The sequence below is a fragment of the Oncorhynchus kisutch genome, unplaced genomic scaffold, assembly GCF_002021735.2.
Source record: "Oncorhynchus kisutch isolate 150728-3 unplaced genomic scaffold, Okis_V2 scaffold1213, whole genome shotgun sequence".
In the NCBI taxonomy this organism is placed as follows: domain Eukaryota; kingdom Metazoa; phylum Chordata; class Actinopteri; order Salmoniformes; family Salmonidae; genus Oncorhynchus; species Oncorhynchus kisutch.
Genome location: NW_022263158.1, coordinates 27,611 through 51,633, shown reverse-complemented (window position 1 = coordinate 51,633; position 24,023 = coordinate 27,611). Strand labels below are relative to the sequence as shown.

Genomic DNA, 24,023 nt, shown 5'->3' with positions numbered 1-24,023 from the left:
TAACACTTGCATCAGTTTCTGTAGTGTAGTGGTTATCACGTTCGCTTTACACGCGAAAGGTCCCTGGTTCGAAACCGGGCGGAAACAGTCATCTTTGACACATGCAGTAAGTTGTGTATTTATAAAAGAGATGAGTTGCTTTCATAAATACCTTATTTTGGAAATTCAAATACATGCACTGACTATAAGAAAATTAAGTTTACTTCTTGCAGGTATCTCAAGCAGAAGTTTCTGTAGTGTAGCTGTTATCACGTGCACTTAACATGCAAAAGGTCCCTGGTTTGAACCTCTGTGTAAACAGCACTCATTGATACATTCAGTAAGTACCATAGTTGAAACTGAAAATTCAATTTTTCATTAATGCCTTCTTTTGGGAATCAAAAGATTCCATAGCGTAGTGGTTATCAAGTTCACTTAAGACGCAAAATGTATACTTTTCGTTGCTGGGCGGAAACAGACGTCTCTGACACATGTGAGAAGTACTGTATTTGTAACAGAGAATTTTCATAAATGCATTATGTTGGAATTTCGAATTCGTGCGATGAATATATGTAAAATTTGGTTTACTCCACAGTAATAATTCTAGCAGCAGTTTCTCTAGTTTAGTAGTTATCAAGTTTGCTTTACACACGAATGGTCCCCGATTCGAAGCTGGGCGGAAACAGTTCTCTATGACAAATCCATTAAGTACTGTATTTGTAACAGAGAATAGTTGTTCTAATAAATGCCTTACTTTGGAAATTCGAATACATGCAATAAATATTTGTAAAATGCGGTTTACTCCTTGCTGGTAATTAATGCAGCAGTTTCTGTAGTGTAATGGTTATCACGTTCACCTTACATGCGAAAGGTCTGTGGTTGAAAAACTGATAGAAACAGTGATCTTTGACACATGCAGTTAGTGCTGTATCAACAACAGAGAATATATGTTCTCATGAATGGCTTTTTTTGGAAATTGGAATACATGCAATGAATATCTGTAAAATTTGGGTTACTCCTTGCTGATAACACTTGCATCAGTTTCTGTAGTGTAGTGGTTATCACGTTCGCTTTACACGCGAAAGGTCCCTGGTTCGAAACCGGGCGGAAACAGTCATCTTTGACACATGCAGTAAGTTGTGTATTTATAAAAGAGATGAGTTGCTTTCATAAATACCTTATTTTGGAAATTCAAATACATGCACTGACTATAAGAAAATTAAGTTTACTTCTTGCAGGTATCTCAAGCAGAAGTTTCTGTAGTGTAGCTGTTATCACGTGCACTTAACATGCAAAAGGTCCCTGGTTTGAACCTCTGTGTAAACAGCACTCATTGATACATTCAGTAAGTACCATAGTTGAAACTGAAAATTCAATTTTTCATTAATGCCTTCTTTTGGAATCAAAAGATTCCATAGCGTAGTGGTTATCAAGTTCACTTAAGACGCAAAATGTATACTTTTCGATGCTGGGCGGAAACAGACGTCTCTGACACATGTGAGAAGTACTGTATTTGTAACAGAGAATTTTCATAAATGCATTATGTTGGAATTTCGAATTCGTGCGATGAATATATGTAAAATTTGGTTTACTCCACAGTAATAATTCTAGCAGCAGTTTCTCTAGTTTAGTAGTTATCAAGTTTGCTTTACACATGAATGGTCCCCGATTCGAAGCTGGGCGGAAACAGTTCTCTATGACAAATCCATTAAGTACTGTATTTGTAACAGAGAATAGTTGTTCTAATAAATGCCTTACTTTGGAAATTCGAATACATGCAATAAATATTTGTAAAATGCGGTTTACTCCTTGCTGGTAATTAATGCAGCAGTTTCTGTAGTGTAATGGTTATCACGTTCACCTTACATGCGAAAGGTCTGTGGTTGAAAAACTGATAGAAACAGTGATCTTTGACACATGCAGTTAGTGCTGTATCAACAACAGAGAATATATGTTCTCATGAATGGCTTTTTTTGGAAATTGGAATACATGCAATGAATATCTGTAAAATTTGGGTTACTCCTTGCTGATAACACTTGCATCAGTTTCTGTAGTGTAGTGGTTATCACGTTCGCTTTACACGCGAAAGGTCCCTGGTTCGAAACCGGGCGGAAACAGTCATCTTTGACACATGCAGTAAGTTGTGTATTTATAAAAGAGATGAGTTGCTTTCATAAATACCTTATTTTGGAAATTCAAATACATGCACTGACTATAAGAAAATTAAGTTTACTTCTTGCAGGTATCTCAAGCAGAAGTTTCTGTAGTGTAGCTGTTATCACGTGCACTTAACATGCAAAAGGTCCCTGGTTTGAACCTCTGTGTAAACAGCACTCATTGATACATTCAGTAAGTACCATAGTTGAAACTGAAAATTCAATTTTTCATTAATGCCTTCTTTTGGGAATCAAAAGATTCCATAGCGTAGTGGTTATCAAGTTCACTTAAGACGCAAAATGTATACTTTTCGATGCTGGGCGGAAACAGACGTCTCTGACACATGTGAGAAGTACTGTATTTGTAACAGAGAATTTTCATAAATGCATTATGTTGGAATTTCGAATTCGTGCGATGAATATATGTAAAATTTGGTTTACTCCACAGTAATAATTCTAGCAGCAGTTTCTCTAGTTTAGTAGTTATCAAGTTTGCTTTACACATGAATGGTCCCCGATTCGAAGCTGGGCGGAAACAGTTCTCTATGACAAATCCATTAAGTACTGTATTTGTAACAGAGAATAGTTGTTCTAATAAATGCCTTACTTTGGAAATTCGAATACATGCAATAAATATTTGTAAAATGCGGTTTACTCCTTGCTGGTAATTAATGCAGCAGTTTCTGTAGTGTAATGGTTATCACGTTCACCTTACATGCGAAAGGTCTGTGGTTGAAAAACTGATAGAAACAGTGATCTTTGACACATGCAGTTAGTGCTGTATCAACAACAGAGAATATATGTTCTCATGAATGGCTTTTTTTGGAAATTGGAATACATGCAATGAATATCTGTAAAATTTGGGTTACTCCTTGCTGATAACACTTGCATCAGTTTCTGTAGTGTAGTGGTTATCACGTTCGCTTTACACGCGAAAGGTCCCTGGTTCGAAACCGGGCGGAAACAGTCATCTTTGACACATGCAGTAAGTTGTGTATTTATAAAAGAGATGAGTTGCTTTCATAAATACCTTATTTTGGAAATTCAAATACATGCACTGACTATAAGAAAATTAAGTTTACTTCTTGCAGGTATCTCAAGCAGAAGTTTCTGTAGTGTAGCTGTTATCACGTGCACTTAACATGCAAAAGGTCCCTGGTTTGAACCTCTGTGTAAACAGCACTCATTGATACATTCAGTAAGTACCATAGTTGAAACTGAAAATTCAATTTTTCATTAATGCCTTCTTTTGGGAATCAAAAGATTCCATAGCGTAGTGGTTATCAAGTTCACTTAAGACGCAAAATGTATACTTTTCGATGCTGGGCGGAAACAGACGTCTCTGACACATGTGAGAAGTACTGTATTTGTAACAGAGAATTTTCATAAATGCATTATGTTGGAATTTCGAATTCGTGCGATGAATATATGTAAAATTTGGTTTACTCCACAGTAATAATTCTAGCAGCAGTTTCTCTAGTTTAGTAGTTATCAAGTTTGCTTTACACATGAATGGTCCCCGATTCGAAGCTGGGCGGAAACAGTTCTCTATGACAAATCCATTAAGTACTGTATTTGTAACAGAGAATAGTTGTTCTAATAAATGCCTTACTTTGGAAATTCGAATACATGCAATAAATATTTGTAAAATGCGGTTTACTCCTTGCTGGTAATTAATGCAGCAGTTTCTGTAGTGTAATGGTTATCACGTTCACCTTACATGCGAAAGGTCTGTGGTTGAAAAACTGATAGAAACAGTGATCTTTGACACATGCAGTTAGTGCTGTATCAACAACAGAGAATATATGTTCTCATGAATGGCTTTTTTTGGAAATTGGAATACATGCAATGAATATCTGTAAAATTTGGGTTACTCCTTGCTGATAACACTTGCATCAGTTTCTGTAGTGTAGTGGTTATCACGTTCGCTTTACACGCGAAAGGTCCCTGGTTCGAAACCGGGCGGAAACAGTCATCTTTGACACATGCAGTAAGTTGTGTATTTATAAAAGAGATGAGTTGCTTTCATAAATACCTTATTTTGGAAATTCAAATACATGCACTGACTATAAGAAAATTAAGTTTACTTCTTGCAGGTATCTCAAGCAGAAGTTTCTGTAGTGTAGCTGTTATCACGTGCACTTAACATGCAAAAGGTCCCTGGTTTGAACCTCTGTGTAAACAGCACTCATTGATACATTCAGTAAGTACCATAGTTGAAACTGAAAATTCAATTTTTCATTAATGCCTTCTTTTGGGAATCAAAAGATTCCATAGCGTAGTGGTTATCAAGTTCACTTAAGACGCAAAATGTATACTTTTCGATGCTGGGCGGAAACAGACGTCTCTGACACATGTGAGAAGTACTGTATTTGTAACAGAGAATTTTCATAAATGCATTATGTTGGAATTTCGAATTCGTGCGATGAATATATGTAAAATTTGGTTTACTCCACAGTAATAATTCTAGCAGCAGTTTCTCTAGTTTAGTAGTTATCAAGTTTGCTTTACACATGAATGGTCCCCGATTCGAAGCTGGGCGGAAACAGTTCTCTATGACAAATCCATTAAGTACTGTATTTGTAACAGAGAATAGTTGTTCTAATAAATGCCTTACTTTGGAAATTCGAATACATGCAATAAATATTTGTAAAATGCGGTTTACTCCTTGCTGGTAATTAATGCAGCAGTTTCTGTAGTGTAATGGTTATCACGTTCACCTTACATGCGAAAGGTCTGTGGTTGAAAAACTGATAGAAACAGTGATCTTTGACACATGCAGTTAGTGCTGTATCAACAACAGAGAATATATGTTCTCATGAATGGCTTTTTTTGGAAATTGGAATACATGCAATGAATATCTGTAAAATTTGGGTTACTCCTTGCTGATAACACTTGCATCAGTTTCTGTAGTGTAGTGGTTATCACGTTCGCTTTACACGCGAAAGGTCCCTGGTTCGAAACCGGGCGGAAACAGTCATCTTTGACACATGCAGTAAGTTGTGTATTTATAAAAGAGATGAGTTGCTTTCATAAATACCTTATTTTGGAAATTCAAATACATGCACTGACTATAAGAAAATTAAGTTTACTTCTTGCAGGTATCTCAAGCAGAAGTTTCTGTAGTGTAGCTGTTATCACGTGCACTTAACATGCAAAAGGTCCCTGGTTTGAACCTCTGTGTAAACAGCACTCATTGATACATTCAGTAAGTACCATAGTTGAAACTGAAAATTCTATTTTTCATTAATGCCTTCTTTTGGGAATCAAAAGATTCCATAGCGTAGTGGTTATCAAGTTCACTTAAGACGCAAAATGTATACTTTTCGATGCTGGGCGGAAACAGACGTCTCTGACACATGTGAGAAGTACTGTATTTGTAACAGAGAATTTTCATAAATGCATTATGTTGGAATTTCGAATTCGTGCGATGAATATATGTAAAATTTGGTTTACTCCACAGTAATAATTCTAGCAGCAGTTTCTCTAGTTTAGTAGTTATCAAGTTTGCTTTACACATGAATGGTCCCCGATTCGAAGCTGGGCGGAAACAGTTCTCTATGACAAATCCATTAAGTACTGTATTTGTAACAGAGAATAGTTGTTCTAATAAATGCCTTACTTTGGAAATTCGAATACATGCAATAAATATTTGTAAAATGCGGTTTACTCCTTGCTGGTAATTAATGCAGCAGTTTCTGTAGTGTAATGGTTATCACGTTCACCTTACATGCGAAAGGTCTGTGGTTGAAAAACTGATAGAAACAGTGATCTTTGACACATGCAGTTAGTGCTGTATCAACAACAGAGAATATATGTTCTCATGAATGGCTTTTTTTGGAAATTGGAATACATGCAATGAATATCTGTAAAATTTGGGTTACTCCTTGCTGATAACACTTGCATCAGTTTCTGTAGTGTAGTGGTTATCACGTTCGCTTTACACGCGAAAGGTCCCTGGTTCGAAACCGGGCGGAAACAGTCATCTTTGACACATGCAGTAAGTTGTGTATTTATAAAAGAGATGAGTTGCTTTCATAAATACCTTATTTTGGAAATTCAAATACATGCACTGACTATAAGAAAATTAAGTTTACTTCTTGCAGGTATCTCAAGCAGAAGTTTCTGTAGTGTAGCTGTTATCACGTGCACTTAACATGCAAAAGGTCCCTGGTTTGAACCTCTGTGTAAACAGCACTCATTGATACATTCAGTAAGTACCATAGTTGAAACTGAAAATTCTATTTTTCATTAATGCCTTCTTTTGGGAATCAAAAGATTCAAGTTCACTTAAGACGCAAAATGTATACTTTTCGATGCTGGGCGTAAACAGACGTCTCTGACACATGTGAGAAGTACTGTATTTGTAACAGAGAATTTTCATATATGCATTATGTTGGAATTTCGAATTCGTGCGATGAATATATGTAAAATTTGGTTTACTCCACAGTAATAATTCTAGCAGCAGTTTCTCTAGTTTAGTAGTTATCAAGTTTGCTTTACACATGAATGGTCCCCGATTCGAAGCTGGGCGGAAACAGTTCTCTATGACAAATCCATTAAGTACTGTATTTGTAACAGAGAATAGTTGTTCTAATAAATGCCTTACTTTGGAAATTCGAATACATGCAATAAATATTTGTAAAATGCGGTTTACTCCTTGCTGGTAATTAATGCAGCAGTTTCTGTAGTGTAATGGTTATCACGTTCACCTTACATGCGAAAGGTCTGTGGTTGAAAAACTGATAGAAACAGTGATCTTTGACACATGCAGTTAGTGCTGTATCAACAACAGAGAATATATGTTCTCATGAATGGCTTTTTTTGGAAATTGGAATACATGCAATGAATATCTGTAAAATTTGGGTTACTCCTTGCTGATAACACTTGCATCAGTTTCTGTAGTGTAGTGGTTATCACGTTCGCTTTACACGCGAAAGGTCCCTGGTTCGAAACCGGGCGGAAACAGTCATCTTTGACACATGCAGTAAGTTGTGTATTTATAAAAGAGATGAGTTGCTTTCATAAATACCTTATTTTGGAAATTCAAATACATGCACTGACTATAAGAAAATTAAGTTTACTTCTTGCAGGTATCTCAAGCAGAAGTTTCTGTAGTGTAGCTGTTATCACGTGCACTTAACATGCAAAAGGTCCCTGGTTTGAACCTCTGTGTAAACAGCACTCATTGATACATTCAGTAAGTACCATAGTTGAAACTGAAAATTCAATTTTTCATTAATGCCTTCTTTTGGGAATCAAAAGATTCAAGTTCACTTAAGACGCAAAATGTATACTTTTCGATGCTGGGCGTAAACAGACGTCTCTGACACATGTGAGAAGTACTGTATTTGTAACAGAGAATTTTCATAAATGCATTATGTTGGAATTTCGAATTCGTGCGATGAATATATGTAAAATTTGGTTTACTCCACAGTAATAATTCTAGCAGCAGTTTCTCTAGTTTAGTAGTTATCAAGTTTGCTTTACACATGAATGGTCCCCGATTCGAAGCTGGGCGGAAACAGTTCTCTATGACAAATCCATTAAGTACTGTATTTGTAACAGAGAATAGTTGTTCTAATAAATGCCTTACTTTGGAAATTCGAATACATGCAATAAATATTTGTAAAATGCGGTTTACTCCTTGCTGGTAATTAATGCAGCAGTTTCTGTAGTGTAATGGTTATCACGTTCACCTTACATGCGAAAGGTCTGTGGTTGAAAAACTGATAGAAACAGTGATCTTTGACACATGCAGTTAGTGCTGTATCAACAACAGAGAATATATGTTCTCATGAATGGCTTTTTTTGGAAATTGGAATACATGCAATGAATATCTGTAAAATTTGGGTTACTCCTTGCTGATAACACTTGCATCAGTTTCTGTAGTGTAGTGGTTATCACGTTCGCTTTACACGCGAAAGGTCCCTGGTTCGAAACCGGGCGGAAACAGTCATCTTTGACACATGCAGTAAGTTGTGTATTTATAAAAGAGATGAGTTGCTTTCATAAATACCTTATTTTGGAAATTCAAATACATGCACTGACTATAAGAAAATTAAGTTTACTTCTTGCAGGTATCTCAAGCAGAAGTTTCTGTAGTGTAGCTGTTATCACGTGCACTTAACATGCAAAAGGTCCCTGGTTTGAACCTCTGTGTAAACAGCACTCATTGATACATTCAGTAAGTACCATAGTTGAAACTGAAAATTCAATTTTTCATTAATGCCTTCTTTTGGGAATCAAAAGATTCCATAGCGTAGTGGTTATCAAGTTCACTTAAGACGCAAAATGTATACTTTTCGATGCTGGGCGGAAACAGACGTCTCTGACACATGTGAGAAGTACTGTATTTGTAACAGAGAATTTTCATAAATGCATTATGTTGGAATTTCGAATTCGTGCGATGAATATATGTAAAATTTGGTTTACTCCACAGTAATAATTCTAGCAGCAGTTTCTCTAGTTTAGTAGTTATCAAGTTTGCTTTACACATGAATGGTCCCCGATTCGAAGCTGGGCGGAAACAGTTCTCTATGACAAATCCATTAAGTACTGTATTTGTAACAGAGAATAGTTGTTCTAATAAATGCCTTACTTTGGAAATTCGAATACATGCAATAAATATTTGTAAAATGCGGTTTACTCCTTGCTGGTAATTAATGCAGCAGTTTCTGTAGTGTAATGGTTATCACGTTCACCTTACATGCGAAAGGTCTGTGGTTGAAAAACTGATAGAAACAGTGATCTTTGACACATGCAGTTAGTGCTGTATCAACAACAGAGAATATATGTTCTCATGAATGGCTTTTTTTGGAAATTGGAATACATGCAATGAATATCTGTAAAATTTGGGTTACTCCTTGCTGATAACACTTGCATCAGTTTCTGTAGTGTAGTGGTTATCACGTTCGCTTTACACGCGAAAGGTCCCTGGTTCGAAACCGGGCGGAAACAGTCATCTTTGACACATGCAGTAAGTTGTGTATTTATAAAAGAGATGAGTTGCTTTCATAAATACCTTATTTTGGAAATTCAAATACATGCACTGACTATAAGAAAATTAAGTTTACTTCTTGCAGGTATCTCAAGCAGAAGTTTCTGTAGTGTAGCTGTTATCACGTGCACTTAACATGCAAAAGGTCCCTGGTTTGAACCTCTGTGTAAACAGCACTCATTGATACATTCAGTAAGTACCATAGTTGAAACTGAAAATTCAATTTTTCATTAATGCCTTCTTTTGGGAATCAAAAGATTCCATAGCGTAGTGGTTATCAAGTTCACTTAAGACGCAAAATGTATACTTTTCGATGCTGGGCGGAAACAGACGTCTCTGACACATGTGAGAAGTACTGTATTTGTAACAGAGAATTTTCATAAATGCATTATGTTGGAATTTCGAATTCGTGCGATGAATATATGTAAAATTTGGTTTACTCCACAGTAATAATTCTAGCAGCAGTTTCTCTAGTTTAGTAGTTATCAAGTTTGCTTTACACACGAATGGTCCCCGATTCGAAGCTGGGCGGAAACAGTTCTCTATGACAAATCCATTAAGTACTGTATTTGTAACAGAGAATAGTTGTTCTAATAAATGCCTTACTTTGGAAATTCGAATACATGCAATAAATATTTGTAAAATGCGGTTTACTCCTTGCTGGTAATTAATGCAGCAGTTTCTGTAGTGTAATGGTTATCACGTTCACCTTACATGCGAAAGGTCTGTGGTTGAAAAACTGATAGAAACAGTGATCTTTGACACATGCAGTTAGTGCTGTATCAACAACAGAGAATATATGTTCTCATGAATGGCTTTTTTTGGAAATTGGAATACATGCAATGAATATCTGTAAAATTTGGGTTACTCCTTGCTGATAACACTTGCATCAGTTTCTGTAGTGTAGTGGTTATCACGTTCGCTTTACACGCGAAAGGTCCCTGGTTCGAAACCGGGCGGAAACAGTCATCTTTGACACATGCAGTAAGTTGTGTATTTATAAAAGAGATGAGTTGCTTTCATAAATACCTTATTTTGGAAATTCAAATACATGCACTGACTATAAGAAAATTAAGTTTACTTCTTGCAGGTATCTCAAGCAGAAGTTTCTGTAGTGTAGCTGTTATCACGTGCACTTAACATGCAAAAGGTCCCTGGTTTGAACCTCTGTGTAAACAGCACTCATTGATACATTCAGTAAGTACCATAGTTGAAACTGAAAATTCAATTTTTCATTAATGCCTTCTTTTGGGAATCAAAAGATTCAAGTTCACTTAAGACGCAAAATGTATACTTTTCGATGCTGGGCGTAAACAGACGTCTCTGACACATGTGAGAAGTACTGTATTTGTAACAGAGAATTTTCATAAATGCATTATGTTGGAATTTCGAATTCGTGCGATGAATATATGTAAAATTTGGTTTACTCCACAGTAATAATTCTAGCAGCAGTTTCTCTAGTTTAGTAGTTATCAAGTTTGCTTTACACATGAATGGTCCCCGATTCGAAGCTGGGTGGAAACAGTTCTCTATGACAAATCCATTAAGTACTGTATTTGTAACAGAGAATAGTTGTTCTAATAAATGCCTTACTTTGGAAATTCGAATACATGCAATAAATATTTGTAAAATGCGGTTTACTCCTTGCTGGTAATTAATGCAGCAGTTTCTGTAGTGTAATGGTTATCACGTTCACCTTACATGCGAAAGGTCTGTGGTTGAAAAACTGATAGAAACAGTGATCTTTGACACATGCAGTTAGTGCTGTATCAACAACAGAGAATATATGTTCTCATGAATGGCTTTTTTTGGAAATTGGAATACATGCAATGAATATCTGTAAAATTTGGGTTACTCCTTGCTGATAACACTTGCATCAGTTTCTGTAGTGTAGTGGTTATCACGTTCGCTTTATACGCGAAAGGTCCCTGGTTCGAAACCGAGCGCAAACAGTCATCTTTGACACATGCAGTAAGTTGTGTATTTATAAAAGAGATGAGTTGCTTTCATAAATACCTTATTTTGGAAATTCAAATACATGCACTGACTATAAGAAAATTAAGTGTACTTCTTGCAGGTATCTCAAGCAGAAGTTTCTGTAGTGTAGCTGTTATCACGTGCACTTAACATGCAAAAGGTCCCTGGTTTGAACCTCTGTGTAAACAGCACTCATTGATACATTCAGTAAGTACCATAGTTGAAACTGAAAATTCTATTTTTCATTAATGCCTTCTTTTGGGAATCAAAAGATTCCATAGCGTAGTGGTTATCAAGTTCACTTAAGACGCAAAATGTATACTTTTCGATGCTGGGCGGAAACAGACGTCTCTGACACATGTGAGAAGTACTGTATTTGTAACAGAGAATTTTCATAAATGCATTATGTTGGAATTTCGAATTAGTGCGATGAATATATGTAAAATTTGGTTTACTCCACAGTAATAATTCTAGCAGCAGTTTCTCTAGTTTAGTAGTTATCAAGTTTGCTTTACACACGAATGGTCCCCGATTCGAAGCTGGGCGGAAACAGTTCTCTATGACAAATCCATTAAGTACTGTATTTGTAACAGAGAATAGTTGTTCTAATAAATGCCTTACTTTGGAAATTCGAATACATGCAATAAATATTTGTAAAATGCGGTTTACTCCTTGCTGGTAATTAATGCAGCAGTTTCTGTAGTGTAATGGTTATCACGTTCACCTTACATGCGAAAGGTCTGTGGTTGAAAAACTGATAGAAACATGCAAAAGGTCCCTGGTTTGAACCTCTGTGTAAACAGCACTCATTGATACATTCAGTAATGTAGAGAAATGCTAATTCTTATGTAGGAGACCAAACTATTGTTAAGGGGGGCTACAACTCAGAGTTGAGCCTGTGGGGTCCCCTACAGGATAGCTCCCGCATTACACTAATGGCCAAAACCAGCGCACACACATGATCTCCGTTGTCTCTGAACGTTGAATGCCCGAAGAGGATTCTACGATGACGGACAGACTACTGAGCCAATGGCGGAAGACTACAGACTACACCCCAGCTGAACCAATCCAAAGATCCGATCTTCCAGAATCAACCTACTTTCTTTTCTATATAATAGTGGTGTACTGATTGTAACGGCCTCTTCTTCGTCTGCGCTTCCGTACGAACCAGCGGGAGAGCCGTAATTACGCTGTTCTAGATATCTTCACTCTGAATAAACTGTAGCTTGTCATACAATTTACCACCTTGTCTGAATCGATCCTTGACCGACTCGTCCGTCTACATATCTAATTACTAACAGAAATGGTAGCAGAGTATAGTTTACTAACGATCCAGTCGAAGTGAGTTGATTTGGGTGTGGAGAAGGCGAATTGGGGAAAGGACGATTCATTAAATAAATAAGAAAGACGGGTGAAGACTTTCGGGGGAGGGCAACAATTCTGCTCAACTCGGAAAACTGATTTCAAGGTGCACCATAAAAAAAAATAAGGTAAGCAAAAGCCTGTTAAATCAAACTTTGCATATTGTCGAATAGTCTCTCCAAATTTTTATCAGTTTTTCCGAGTAAGTATGAATTCTTGTGTAAATTTATAATTTGCTGACGAGTCGAAATAACAGTGTATGTGAACATATGTAGTAACGAACCGGCGACGGCCGGTGTGATTTAAATCATTGATGAGATATCAGTCCGGTCAGCACAGTCTGCTAGCTTTCAATGATGAGTGATCACTGTTTTGTCTTTGATAGTTCCGATAGGGGTCGGGAATAGAGATCAGTAGGGGATAGCTAATTACTATTCTTCAAATCTGGCACCGAGGGGATAAATTGTAATTTTATCCCGTGACCCGGTACGGCTCAGTCTGATAGAGATTCACCGATAGGGGTCGGACATGTGTGATAGTTCCGATAGGGGTCGGGAACAGAGATCAGTAGGGGATAGCTAATTACTATTCTTCAAATCTGGCACCGAGGGGATAAATTGTAATTTTATCCCGTGACCCGGTACGGCTCAGTCTGATAGAGATTCACCGATAGGGGTCGGACATGTGTGATAGTTCCGATAGGGGTCGGGAATAGAGATCAGTAGGGGATAGCTAATTACTATTCTTCAAATCTGGCACCGAGGGGATAAATTGTAATTTTATCCCGTGACCCGGTACGGCTCAGTCTGATAGAGATTCACCGATAGGGGTCGGACATGTGTAATAATTCTGATAGGGGTCAGCTCGATAGGGATCAGGAATAGAGATCAGTAGGGGATAGCTAATTACTATTCTTCAAATCTGGCGCCGAGGGGGATAAATTGTAATTTTATCCTGTGGTCCGGTACGGCTCAGTCTGATAGAAATTCACTGATAAGGATCGGCTTTCAGGGGTCAGAGATGTAACGTGCTGTTTTGTCTTGTTTTGTCTATTTGTAACTGTTATGTTATGTTATGTTAAAATGCAATGTGGTTGTAATTGTTTCCATTAAGATTGTTGGTGGTTAGATAGAGGGAGAGAGAGAGAATTATAATAAGGGATATTGGATAAATCCGAAACTTCTATATTGTACCTATGTACCTATGTTAATAGGTACATGTATAAATGTATAATCAGGAATGAAATGACTGATGTATAATTGAAATAATATCTGAATATAATATTTAAATATTGAGACTAAATAGTCGAATAGATCCCTTGGTTGTGCGCTCCATAATGCTATACAAACCCATGCGGTTTTTCTCAACCTGAATATACGAAGGAGAAGCTCTGAGATAAGGCAGAGCACGAGCAATAGTGTCTCTTCGAATACATCGTGGGTATTAATCAACGTCGGGCGAAGTATATGCTAACTATATTCAGATAGAAGGAGAGAATTTCGATTAAAACTACGATTAAATTCCGATTGAATTAAATTAAATTACGTTTAAAGCAAATTCACAATGGCGACTCCCAATACTCCAAAGCTGAGGTTTAATGAGTTCCTAGAACAAAAAATTGAATATAGATCAGGGGGAAAGGAACGATGGACGCCTATAAAGAAAGTTTGGGAGGGATTGAAGTTAAGATGGACACAAGCAGGTTATCTAGGGGGGTGGCCGCCAACAGGGGCCCAGCTGAAAACAATGGAATGTGAGTTGAGAGGGACGTAGCAGGAGGCCAGAGACAAGGAAGTTGAAAGAAATAAAAGCCATGTATTTAAGAACCAAGGGACCAAACAGAGAATGAACAGAAGGCGGGGCCATTGCGTCTCCCACTGGTCTGCTTACTGGCGTAAATGAAGATTTGTAAGAATCAAATCCTGTGCATGAAACACGCTTGATATTCAGTCGGGGACTAATATCGATATGAATGAGGTCGGGGACAAAGCGAGTGTGGTACATGAGGTGTTTCAGTTGGAGCTGGAACCGGTGAGAATGTTGAAAAAGTCGCAGGCTTGCTGATGAGAGTTATATCATAGAATATTGAGGGGGGTGCATGACTGTTGGAAAGAGTGTTAAACTCTATTAACGCAAATTTCTTTTTGCGGATTTATATTATGAGGTTTGAACTATACTAATGTTGTAGAATTACATAATCAACATCTGAACATACTTACGTTAAACATTAATTGAGCCACTGAGTAATAGATAAGCTGTACACTAGGTACGGGGCGAAGGGTGTGGTCGATGTAAGACGGGAGTGGTGTTCTAACCAAATTATTTAGTTATTTTAATTCATTTACACAAGTACTTCCCGGGTATTGATTTTGGTTTGATTGTTCAGATAACATCATTGAAATTAAACAGGAGGTCAAGGTATACTAACATTAGAATCTGTTTTCATTATGGAGAACTATGAAAGGCCCGCAGAGTGGATTGCAGGCTGAGGTTTTTATGTTAAAGGGACAGTGCACATTTATCACAGTTGTGTGTGTCTGTCTAATGGCTGGGTATTTAAGAAGTATTTTTGGGAGAAAATTTGGAGAAACACGAATAAGACATGAAACATCGAGACAAATTATTTGAGTTTGAGGGGATTATCATAATTATTAGGTTTTGTTTTTGTAGTAAATGTTTGGGTTAAGGGGATTTCCATGTTCCCAGAGACATGATATTTTAAAGAGGCACGCTCACATATGGAACCTTTATGAGTTTTTTATTTTATGAGTTTTAATTACACAAGTAATTTTTATTTTATTTTAAGGATAAAGGGTTCTTTAATATGTCTAATATGGTATGGAACACGAATGTGGGGGGATGGTGTAACCCGTGACCGGATTTCATGGCTCTCTCGGGTGGTCTGATCAGCCACAAGGGGGTGCCATTTGAATAATACATTTGTGGTCATGGGTAATACTGTTTAAAATAAAAATAAAAAATAAAATAAATATTTTTTTTGAATTTTTTTTTTTTAAGGTAACTTAATTATAGTGGAGTTTACTTAACCTATATAAAGACTTTAGTAATTGCCACCATAGACATGTTTTTCTAAAAATAAAAATCCATGAGTTTAGATAAAGCCAAACAGTGGGACATTTAGTTAAAATGTGGAAACATGGGAAAAGGCAGACAGATGAGCCCTCCCCCGCACTGCAGAGACCTTGACGGTTGGAGAGCAGAGAGGAGAAGTTTTAGAAGGGAGCCAGGACGAGCAAAGATAACGGAGTGTGTAGATAACAGTCACTGAGTGGAGACAAAAGGGAGAATTGGACATGTGGGAAATTAAAGGGGCGCTCCTACATGATAATGTCAGAACAGAAGGATAATATACTAATCTTACCTAAGTCATTATTTAGAGTAGGTAAGGTTGTTACCTGGGCATAGCCAGGTATCAAAAGGGGGATAGGTAAATTGTGGTCTAGGATAGGATGGGGCCTATTGGATAAGAAACTAATATTTTTAAAAATGTAGTTAACAAATGGGCATAGAAGTTAAAGATAGAATCAGATCAAACATGAGAAACTGTTTGTTAACCAAGCCTGTATGTCCAGCATTTTATGCATTATAGGTGAACTGCAGGTGAAGTCACTCAATCCAGTCCCAGAGGCTTGTTGGGGGGACCATACCAAGGTCTCCTGGTGGCAGCTAGCTGAAAGAGCTACCCGGATTCATATCGCACGGTGGGAGGGTAAGACACACTGACACTATCGAACAATAAACAGTGTTCGAGAGGAGAACTGGAATTAACAGAATTCCGGGGGCCATCTCTCGAATGAAGAAAATCCTCCCTGTCCTGTCACCCCTGTTTTTGTTCATAGAAGTGAAGATGTGTCTGGCTCTTGCTAAGTGATGTGTTCTCGGGGAAAGGGTGGGGCTTCACATGGAAGCTGTTTGTCTGAGCGGTCTTATCGTGGGTGACATCCCAAATAACACAGCTCCGGATGAATCAGTACCCGAAGCCTCAGCTGGTTTGACCACCCTGGATCACGGGTTGACAGAAAACACTGGGGTGGATACTTCTGATTAATTGGGTTTGATAATATGTTTAGAAAATGGGGAAAATATTATGATCACTGTATTATGGGCTACATTCACCTGTGTGACTGTTTTAGTTTTATGGGGCTGTTGTCTAACTCCCTGTCTATGAGGCCTTATTTCCAGGACTCTGGAGAAATCGATGGAAATAGATGGTGATGTACCAGCGGATTCCAGGTTCTGACCCGTGGAATGCTGAATGTATGTCTACAGAACAAGTGGACGAAAATTATAAATGAAATTATATTAAATTGGGAGGGTGTCCGTATGGGGATTACAGGATAACCGACTTGGGACAGTTCTGGGATTGGAAGAGAGGGTATCCTTATAGCATAGGGGATCCCACAAAGGTGGATAGGTTTTCATGATATGGGAAAACCTGGGAGCACTGTTGAACTTTGTAAAGGTGATGAAATCTTGCTAACCATCAAAACTATTAAGCTCTCTGATGCAGGCACTTACACCCTCGGACTACAAAGGACCGGGACAGACACGATGGGTGTGTTTTCTATTAAGGTGCTGCCAAAACCAGAGGTCCCAGATGAACCAGGGCCAGACACACTCCTCTACCACCCCTGGACCGAACCTGCCACCACTGTATTAAAAAATCCCATTCAGGTAATTAATGTTAGACTATTCAGCTATTGATCAATTAGGCACTGAGACTGGTGTTATTGGTAGGGACAATTTGTGGCTTTCTTATGAGGTACAGTTAAGACCCTGAAAAGAAAGGACTACATGAGTTACATGAAACATTGGTCATGATGGACCTGTTCTGGCTACACACCCATTTGCTATAGGAGAAGGAGAGGGGTGGTTGTGTATTCTGAGAGGTTTATACCTGGTTGAGGCCAATTCAACTCTCTGTTCCTCTTTGAGCCTTGTGTTTCCTACAGTACCTCCTCATCGGGCCCCTTGGGGTGTTGAGGCATATGGGGGCAATTACAGTTGCATCACGGGTACAGGTAATGGCATTGATTATGGGAGATTGCCTGAAGCTGATTGCAGTAGTAACATAACCATTAATTCCACTTGGCCAGTTACAGGCCTAAACCAAACTAGTGGTCTGGCTGATGTGTGGTGGATCTGTGGACCCAAAAGAGTGCTGAGACCCATTCTTAGAGGAGACTGGCAAGGTACGTGTGCTCTGACCAGTTTGATAATTCCACTGACCATTGTTGATGTTACTGCTGAACAGTTGTTGGGTTCTGTATCCAGGGGACCTGAAAACATTCCATCCCATGGGAGACATAGAAGTAGTGCTCCATGGACAGAGGATGTAGTTGACATACACACTAACCTGTTGGGAGTGCCGGTGGGGGTTCCTCATGAGCTTCAGGCCTTGGGCAGGAATGATGGATTATAGGTCCAGCCATAGTGGATGCAAGACAGACTGCATGGATTCATTACATCTACTATGATCAACAGCGTTTTGTTAATTACCCCCGTGATGCACTCACTGGTATGTCTGAACAGTTTGAGGCCACATCTAGGGTTGCCAGACAGAATAGACTTGCTTTGGATATGCTTCTTGCCAGTCAGGGGGGCGTATGCAAGATGTTCGGTGAACAATGTTGCACGTATATTCCTAATAACACCAGTCCAGATGGTAGTATATCTAAGGCCCTTAGTGGGCTTGATGCACTATCTGCTGAGATGAGGACCATGGCGGGGGTGGAGGAGTCTGGCCTGTTCTCTTGAGTGGGAGCCTGGTTTTGGTAAGTACACTAGAATGGTGGTTACTGGATTTCTGACCCTAATTTTTGTTATTTGACGTGTTGTGCTGCTTGCATCATACCGTGTTTTAAGAAGTCTGTTACAGATGTGGTGAAGGCTTCAGGCATGATGATGCCTTTGCGTGATGCTCCAGTTGGAGATGCTGATACTGAAGCATGCTTTCAGGGGAGGATGAGACTGACTGAGGATGACCCATGGTATGCTGTGGGCGAGGTAGTAGAATAAATCTTACACCACCACAGTTCCTTGTTATACATCTTTATGATGGGTTTTCTTTCCAGTATGTTTGTTCTCCCTGTTGTGAAGGTTTTGAGTCCCTGGGTGGCATGAAGCCCAACTGGTGCAGGATAGGAGTAGCTGAGAGGACCAGATGGTTTATAATAATGCTTTGCTTTGTTTTACTCTGTTTTCCATGACCAAAGTTTTATCCGGTATCTTACATGTCAATAAACAATAAAGTGTTATCCTGTTTTTGCTAAGTGACACCCTTGTGGGTGTCAAAAGGGGGACTTAAATTTCACACATTTTTTTTTTTAATGTTCTGTTTTTGAATGAGCTGTTCTCTTTTGACATGAAGGTATTTTAAACTCTGTGACTGTTATATGATTCATTGCTGAATTTTTGTTCACACCCTGGGGGGTGTGAAAAAGAGGGATTATTGGTTCCTGTGTTTTACATTATAGCCATTACCATATATATGATTGAATATTATCTGCTGTTGGCTTTGTGTTGATGTATGCAAGTGTTATGCAACATAGCTGACTTGAAACATTGTTAAAAGTGTCAGGACAGGGGACCTTTCTCATGCTGGAAAAATACAGAAGGGAGGGCACATTCAGAGCGTGGGGTTGCGAGAACAACGCGTTTTTTTGTTGTTGTTGTTAAGATAACAGGAGCCAGGTGCGTGATAACTGGATAGTGGAGCATGGAGAGCCTGGCTGCAACTCTCTTATGACATTCCCAGATCGCCAATTGCCAGTCAGATATGCTAGCTGGCGGAGAAAGGTGGTTTGGCACCTTTCATCCCTAATAACGCAGCCTCCGATGGTAGCTTTGACCATGGCTCCTAGAAGGTTTTGAGGAACGCTCAGATGGGTAAAATGAAATCTCATTCTGGGGATGGATACCAAATTGGATGGACACCAAGGGTTTTATATTTACAAACGCACTCATCCAGGAGTCCCACATCGAGGTATCCATCCCAGAATGAGATTTCATTTTACCATTAAGCGTCCTCAAACCTTCTAGGGCCATGGTCAAGCTACCATCGGAGGCTGTGTTATTAGGGATGAAAGTGCAACACTGTTCACCAAACATAGTACAAGCTCCACCTTTCTCCGCCAGTAGCATATCTACTGCAATGCGATTCTGGAATGTCATAAGAGAAGTTGCAGCCAGGCTCTCATGCTCCATACCGTTATCACGCACCTGGCTCCTGTTATCTAACAACAAAAAAAACGCTTGTTCTCGCAACCCCACGCTCTGAATGTGCCCTCCCTTCTGTATTTTTCCAGCATGAGAAAGTCCCCTGGCCCTGACACTTTTAACAATGTTTCAAGTCAGCTATGTTGCATAACACTTGCATACATCAACACAGCCAACAGCAGATAATATTCAATCATATATATGGTAATGGCTATAATGTAAAACACAGGAACCAATAATCCCTCTTTTTCACACCCCCCAGGGTGTGAACAAAAATTCAGCAATGAATCATATAACAGTCACAGAGTTTAAAATACCTTCATGTCAAAAGAGAACAGCTCATTCAAAAACAGAACATTAAAAAAAATGTGTGAAATTTAAGTCCCCCTTTTGACACCCACAAGGGTGTCACTTAGCAAAAACAGGATAACACTTTATTGTTTATTGACATGTAAGATACCGGATAAAACTTTGGTCATGGAAAACAGAGTAAAACAAAGCAAAGCATTATTATAAACCATCTGGTCCTCTCAGCTACTCCTATCCTGCACCAGTTGGGCTTCATGCCACCCAGGGACTCAAAACCTTCACAACAGGGAGAACAAACATACTGGAAAGAAAACCCATCATAAAGATGTATAACAAGGAACTGTGGTGGTGTAAGATTTATTCTACTACCTCGCCCACAGCATACCATGGGTCATCCTCAGTCAGTCTCATCCTCCCCTGAAAGCATGCTTCAGTATCAGCATCTCCAACTGGAGCATCAAGCAAAGGCATCATCATGCCTGAAGCCTTCACCACATCTGTAACAGACTTCTTAAACACGGTATGATGCAAGCAGCACAACACGTCAATAACAAAAATTAGGGTCAGAAATCCAGTAACCACCATTCTAGTGTACTTACCAAAACCAGGCTCCCACTCAAGAGAACAGGCCAGACTCCTCCACCCCCGCCATGGTCCTCATCTCAGCAGATAGTGCATCAAGCCCACTAAGGGCCTTAGATATACTACTATCTGGACTGGTGTTATTAGGAATATACGTGCAACATTGTTCACCGAACATCTTGCATACGCCCCCCTGACTGGCAAGAAGCATATCCAAAGCAAGTCTATTCTGTCTGGCAACCCTAGATGTGGCCTCAAACTGTTCAGACATACCAGTGAGTGCATCACGGGGGTAATTAACAAAACGCTGTTGATCATAGTAGATGTAATGAATCCATGCAGTCTGTCTTGCATCCACTATGGCTGGACCTATAATCCATCATTCCTGCCCAAGGCCTGAAGCTCATGAGGAACCCCCACCGGCACTCCCAACAGGTTAGTGTGTATGTCAACTACATCCTCTGTCCATGGAGCACTACTTCTATGTCTCCCATGGGATGGAATGTTTTCAGGTCCCCTGGATACAGAACCCAACAGCTGTTCAGCAGTAACATCAACAATGGTCAGTGGAATTATCAAACTGGTCAGAGCACACGTACCTTGCCAGTCTCCTCTAAGAATGGGTCTCAGCACTCTTTTGGGTCCACAGATCCACCACACATCAGCCAGACCACTAGTTTGGTTTAGGCCTGTAACTGGCCAAGTGGAATTAATGGTTATGTTACTACTGCAATCAGCTTCAGGCAATCTCCCATAATCAATGCCATTACCTGTACCCGTGATGCAACTGTAATTGCCCCCATATGCCTCAACACCCCAAGGGGCCCGATGAGGAGGTACTGTAGGAAACACAAGGCTCAAAGAGGAACAGAGAGTTGAATTGGCCTCAACCAGGTATAAACCTCTCAGAATACACAACCACCCCTCTCCTTCTCCTATAGCAAATGGGTGTGTAGCCAGAACAGGTCCATCATGACCAATGTTTCATGTAACTCATGTAGTCCTTTCTTTTCAGGGTCTTAACTGTACCTCATAAGAAAGCCACAAATTGTCCCTACCAATAACACCAGTCTCAGTGCCTAATTGATCAATAGCTGAATAGTCTAACATTAATTACCTGAATGGGATTTTTTAATACAGTGGTGGCAGGTTCGGTCCAGGGGTGGTAGAGGAGTGTGTCTGGCCCTGGTTCATCTGGGACCTCTGGTTTTGGCAGCACCTTAATAGAAAACACACCCATCGTGTCTGTCCCGGTCCTTTGTAGTCCGAGGGTGTAAGTGCCTGCATCAGAGAGCTTAATAGTTTTGATGGTTAGCAAGATTTCATCACCTTTACAAAGTTCAACAGTGCTCCCAGGTTTTCCCATATCATGAAAAGCCTATCCACCTTTGTGGGATCCCCTATGCTATAAGGATACCCTCTCTTCCAATCCCAGAACTGTCCCAAGTCGGTTATCCTGTAATCCCCATACGGACACCCTCCCAATTTAATATAATTTCATTTATAATTTTCGTCCACTTGTTCTGTAGACATACATTCAGCATTCCACGGGTCAGAACCTGGAATCCGCTGGTACATCACCATCTATTTCCATCGATTTCTCCAGAGTCCTGGAAATAAGGCCTCATAGACAGGGAGTTAGACAACAGCCCCATAAAACTAAAACAGTCACACAGGTGAATGTAGCCCATAATACAGTGATCATAATATTTTCCCCATTTTCTAAACATATTATCAAACCCAATTAATCAGAAGTATCCACCCCAGTGTTTTCTGTCAACCCGTGATCCAGGGTGGTCAAACCAGCTGAGGCTTCGGGTACTGATTCATCCGGAGCTGTGTTATTTGGGATGTCACCCACGATAAGACCGCTCAGACAAACAGCTTCCATGTGAAGCCCCACCCTTTCCCCGAGAACACATCACTTAGCAAGAGCCAGACACATCTTCACTTCTATGAACAAAAACAGGGGTGACAGGACAGGGAGGATTTTCTTCATTCGAGAGATGGCCCCCGGAATTCTGTTAATTCCAGTTCTCCTCTCGAACACTGTTTATTGTTCGATAGTGTCAGTGTGTCTTACCCTCCCACCGTGCGATATGAATCCGGGTAGCTCTTTCAGCTAGCTGCCACCAGGAGACCTTGGTATGGTCCCCCCAACAAGCCTCTGGGACTGGATTGAGTGACTTCACCTGCAGTTCACCTATAATGCATAAAATGCTGGACATACAGGCTTGGTTAACAAACAGTTTCTCATGTTTTATCTGATTCTATCTTTAACTTCTATGCCCATTTGTTAACTACATTTTAAAAAATATTAGTTTCTTATCCAATAGGCCCCATCCTATCCTAGACCACAATTTACCTATCCCCCTTTTGATACCTGGCTATGCCCAGGTAACAACCTTACCTACTCTAAATAATGACTTAGGTAAGATTAGTATATTATCCTTCTGTTCTGACATTATCATGTAGGAGCGCCCCTTTAATTTCCACATGTCCAATTCTCCCTTTTGTCTCCACTCAGTGACTGTTATCTACACACTCCGTTATCTTTGCTCGTCCTGGCTCCCTTCTAAAACTTCTCCTCTCTGCTCTCCAACCGTCAAGGTCTCTGCAGTGCGGGGGAGGGCTCATCTGTCTGCCTTTTCCCATGTTTCCACATTTTAACTAAATGTCTCACTGTTTGGCTTTATCTAAACTCATGGATTTTTATTTTTAGAAAAACATGTCTATGGTGGCAATTACTAAAGTCTTTATATAGGTTAAGTAAACTCCACTATAATTAAGTTACCTTAAAAAAATTAAATTTAAAAAAAATATTATTTATTTTTTATTTTTATTTTTAAACAGTATTACCCATGACCACAAATGTATTATTCAAATGGCACCCCCTTGTGGCTGATCAGACCACCCGAGAGAGCCATGAAATCCGGTCACGGGTTACACCATCCCCCCACATTCGTGTTCCATACCATATTAGACATATTAAAGAACCCTTTATCCTTAAAATAAAATAAAAATCACTTGTGTAATTAAAACTCATAAAATAAAAAACTCATAAAGGTTCCATATGTGAGCGTGCCTCTTTAAAATATCATGTCTCTGGGAACATGGAAATCCCCTTAACCCAAACATTTACTACAAAAACAAAACCTAATAATTATGATAATCCCCTCAAACTCAAATAATTTGTCTCGATGTTTCATGTCTTATTCGTGTTTCTCCAAATTTTCTCCCAAAAATACTTCTTAAATACCCAGCCATTAGACAGACACACACAACTGTGATAAATGTGCACTGTCCCTTTAACATAAAAACCTCAGCCTGCAATCCACTCTGCGGGCCTTTCATAGTTCTCCATAATGAAAACAGATTCTAATGTTAGTATACCTTGACCTCCTGTTTAATTTCAATGA

The 24,023-nt window shown here is 39.2% G+C and overlaps 12 non-coding genes across 12 annotated transcripts; all 12 read left to right on the top strand.

The window, feature by feature from the left end:
• The first annotated feature begins 14 nt into the window (after positions 1 to 14).
• On the top strand, positions 15 to 87 carry trnav-uac (transfer RNA valine (anticodon UAC)). Its single transcript has one exon. It is a non-coding gene; the product is annotated as a tRNA-Val (tRNA).
• Positions 88 to 1,019: 932 nt separating this feature from the next.
• On the top strand, positions 1,020 to 1,092 carry trnav-uac (transfer RNA valine (anticodon UAC)). Its single transcript has one exon. It is a non-coding gene; the product is annotated as a tRNA-Val (tRNA).
• A 931-nt stretch (positions 1,093 to 2,023) lies between these two features.
• On the top strand, positions 2,024 to 2,096 carry trnav-uac (transfer RNA valine (anticodon UAC)). The gene has a single exon. It is a non-coding gene; the product is annotated as a tRNA-Val (tRNA).
• Positions 2,097 to 3,028: 932 nt separating this feature from the next.
• Positions 3,029 to 3,101, top strand: trnav-uac (transfer RNA valine (anticodon UAC)). The gene has a single exon. It is a non-coding gene; the product is annotated as a tRNA-Val (tRNA).
• A 932-nt stretch (positions 3,102 to 4,033) lies between these two features.
• Positions 4,034 to 4,106, top strand: trnav-uac (transfer RNA valine (anticodon UAC)). The gene has a single exon. It is a non-coding gene; the product is annotated as a tRNA-Val (tRNA).
• A 932-nt stretch (positions 4,107 to 5,038) lies between these two features.
• trnav-uac (transfer RNA valine (anticodon UAC)) lies at positions 5,039 to 5,111 on the top strand. The gene has a single exon. It is a non-coding gene; the product is annotated as a tRNA-Val (tRNA).
• Positions 5,112 to 6,043: 932 nt separating this feature from the next.
• Positions 6,044 to 6,116, top strand: trnav-uac (transfer RNA valine (anticodon UAC)). Its single transcript has one exon. It is a non-coding gene; the product is annotated as a tRNA-Val (tRNA).
• A 914-nt stretch (positions 6,117 to 7,030) lies between these two features.
• On the top strand, positions 7,031 to 7,103 carry trnav-uac (transfer RNA valine (anticodon UAC)). Its single transcript has one exon. It is a non-coding gene; the product is annotated as a tRNA-Val (tRNA).
• A 914-nt stretch (positions 7,104 to 8,017) lies between these two features.
• On the top strand, positions 8,018 to 8,090 carry trnav-uac (transfer RNA valine (anticodon UAC)). The gene has a single exon. It is a non-coding gene; the product is annotated as a tRNA-Val (tRNA).
• A 932-nt stretch (positions 8,091 to 9,022) lies between these two features.
• On the top strand, positions 9,023 to 9,095 carry trnav-uac (transfer RNA valine (anticodon UAC)). The gene has a single exon. It is a non-coding gene; the product is annotated as a tRNA-Val (tRNA).
• A 932-nt stretch (positions 9,096 to 10,027) lies between these two features.
• Positions 10,028 to 10,100, top strand: trnav-uac (transfer RNA valine (anticodon UAC)). The gene has a single exon. It is a non-coding gene; the product is annotated as a tRNA-Val (tRNA).
• Positions 10,101 to 11,014: 914 nt separating this feature from the next.
• trnai-uau (transfer RNA isoleucine (anticodon UAU)) lies at positions 11,015 to 11,087 on the top strand. The gene has a single exon. It is a non-coding gene; the product is annotated as a tRNA-Ile (tRNA).
• Positions 11,088 to 24,023: the final 12,936 nt, after the last annotated feature.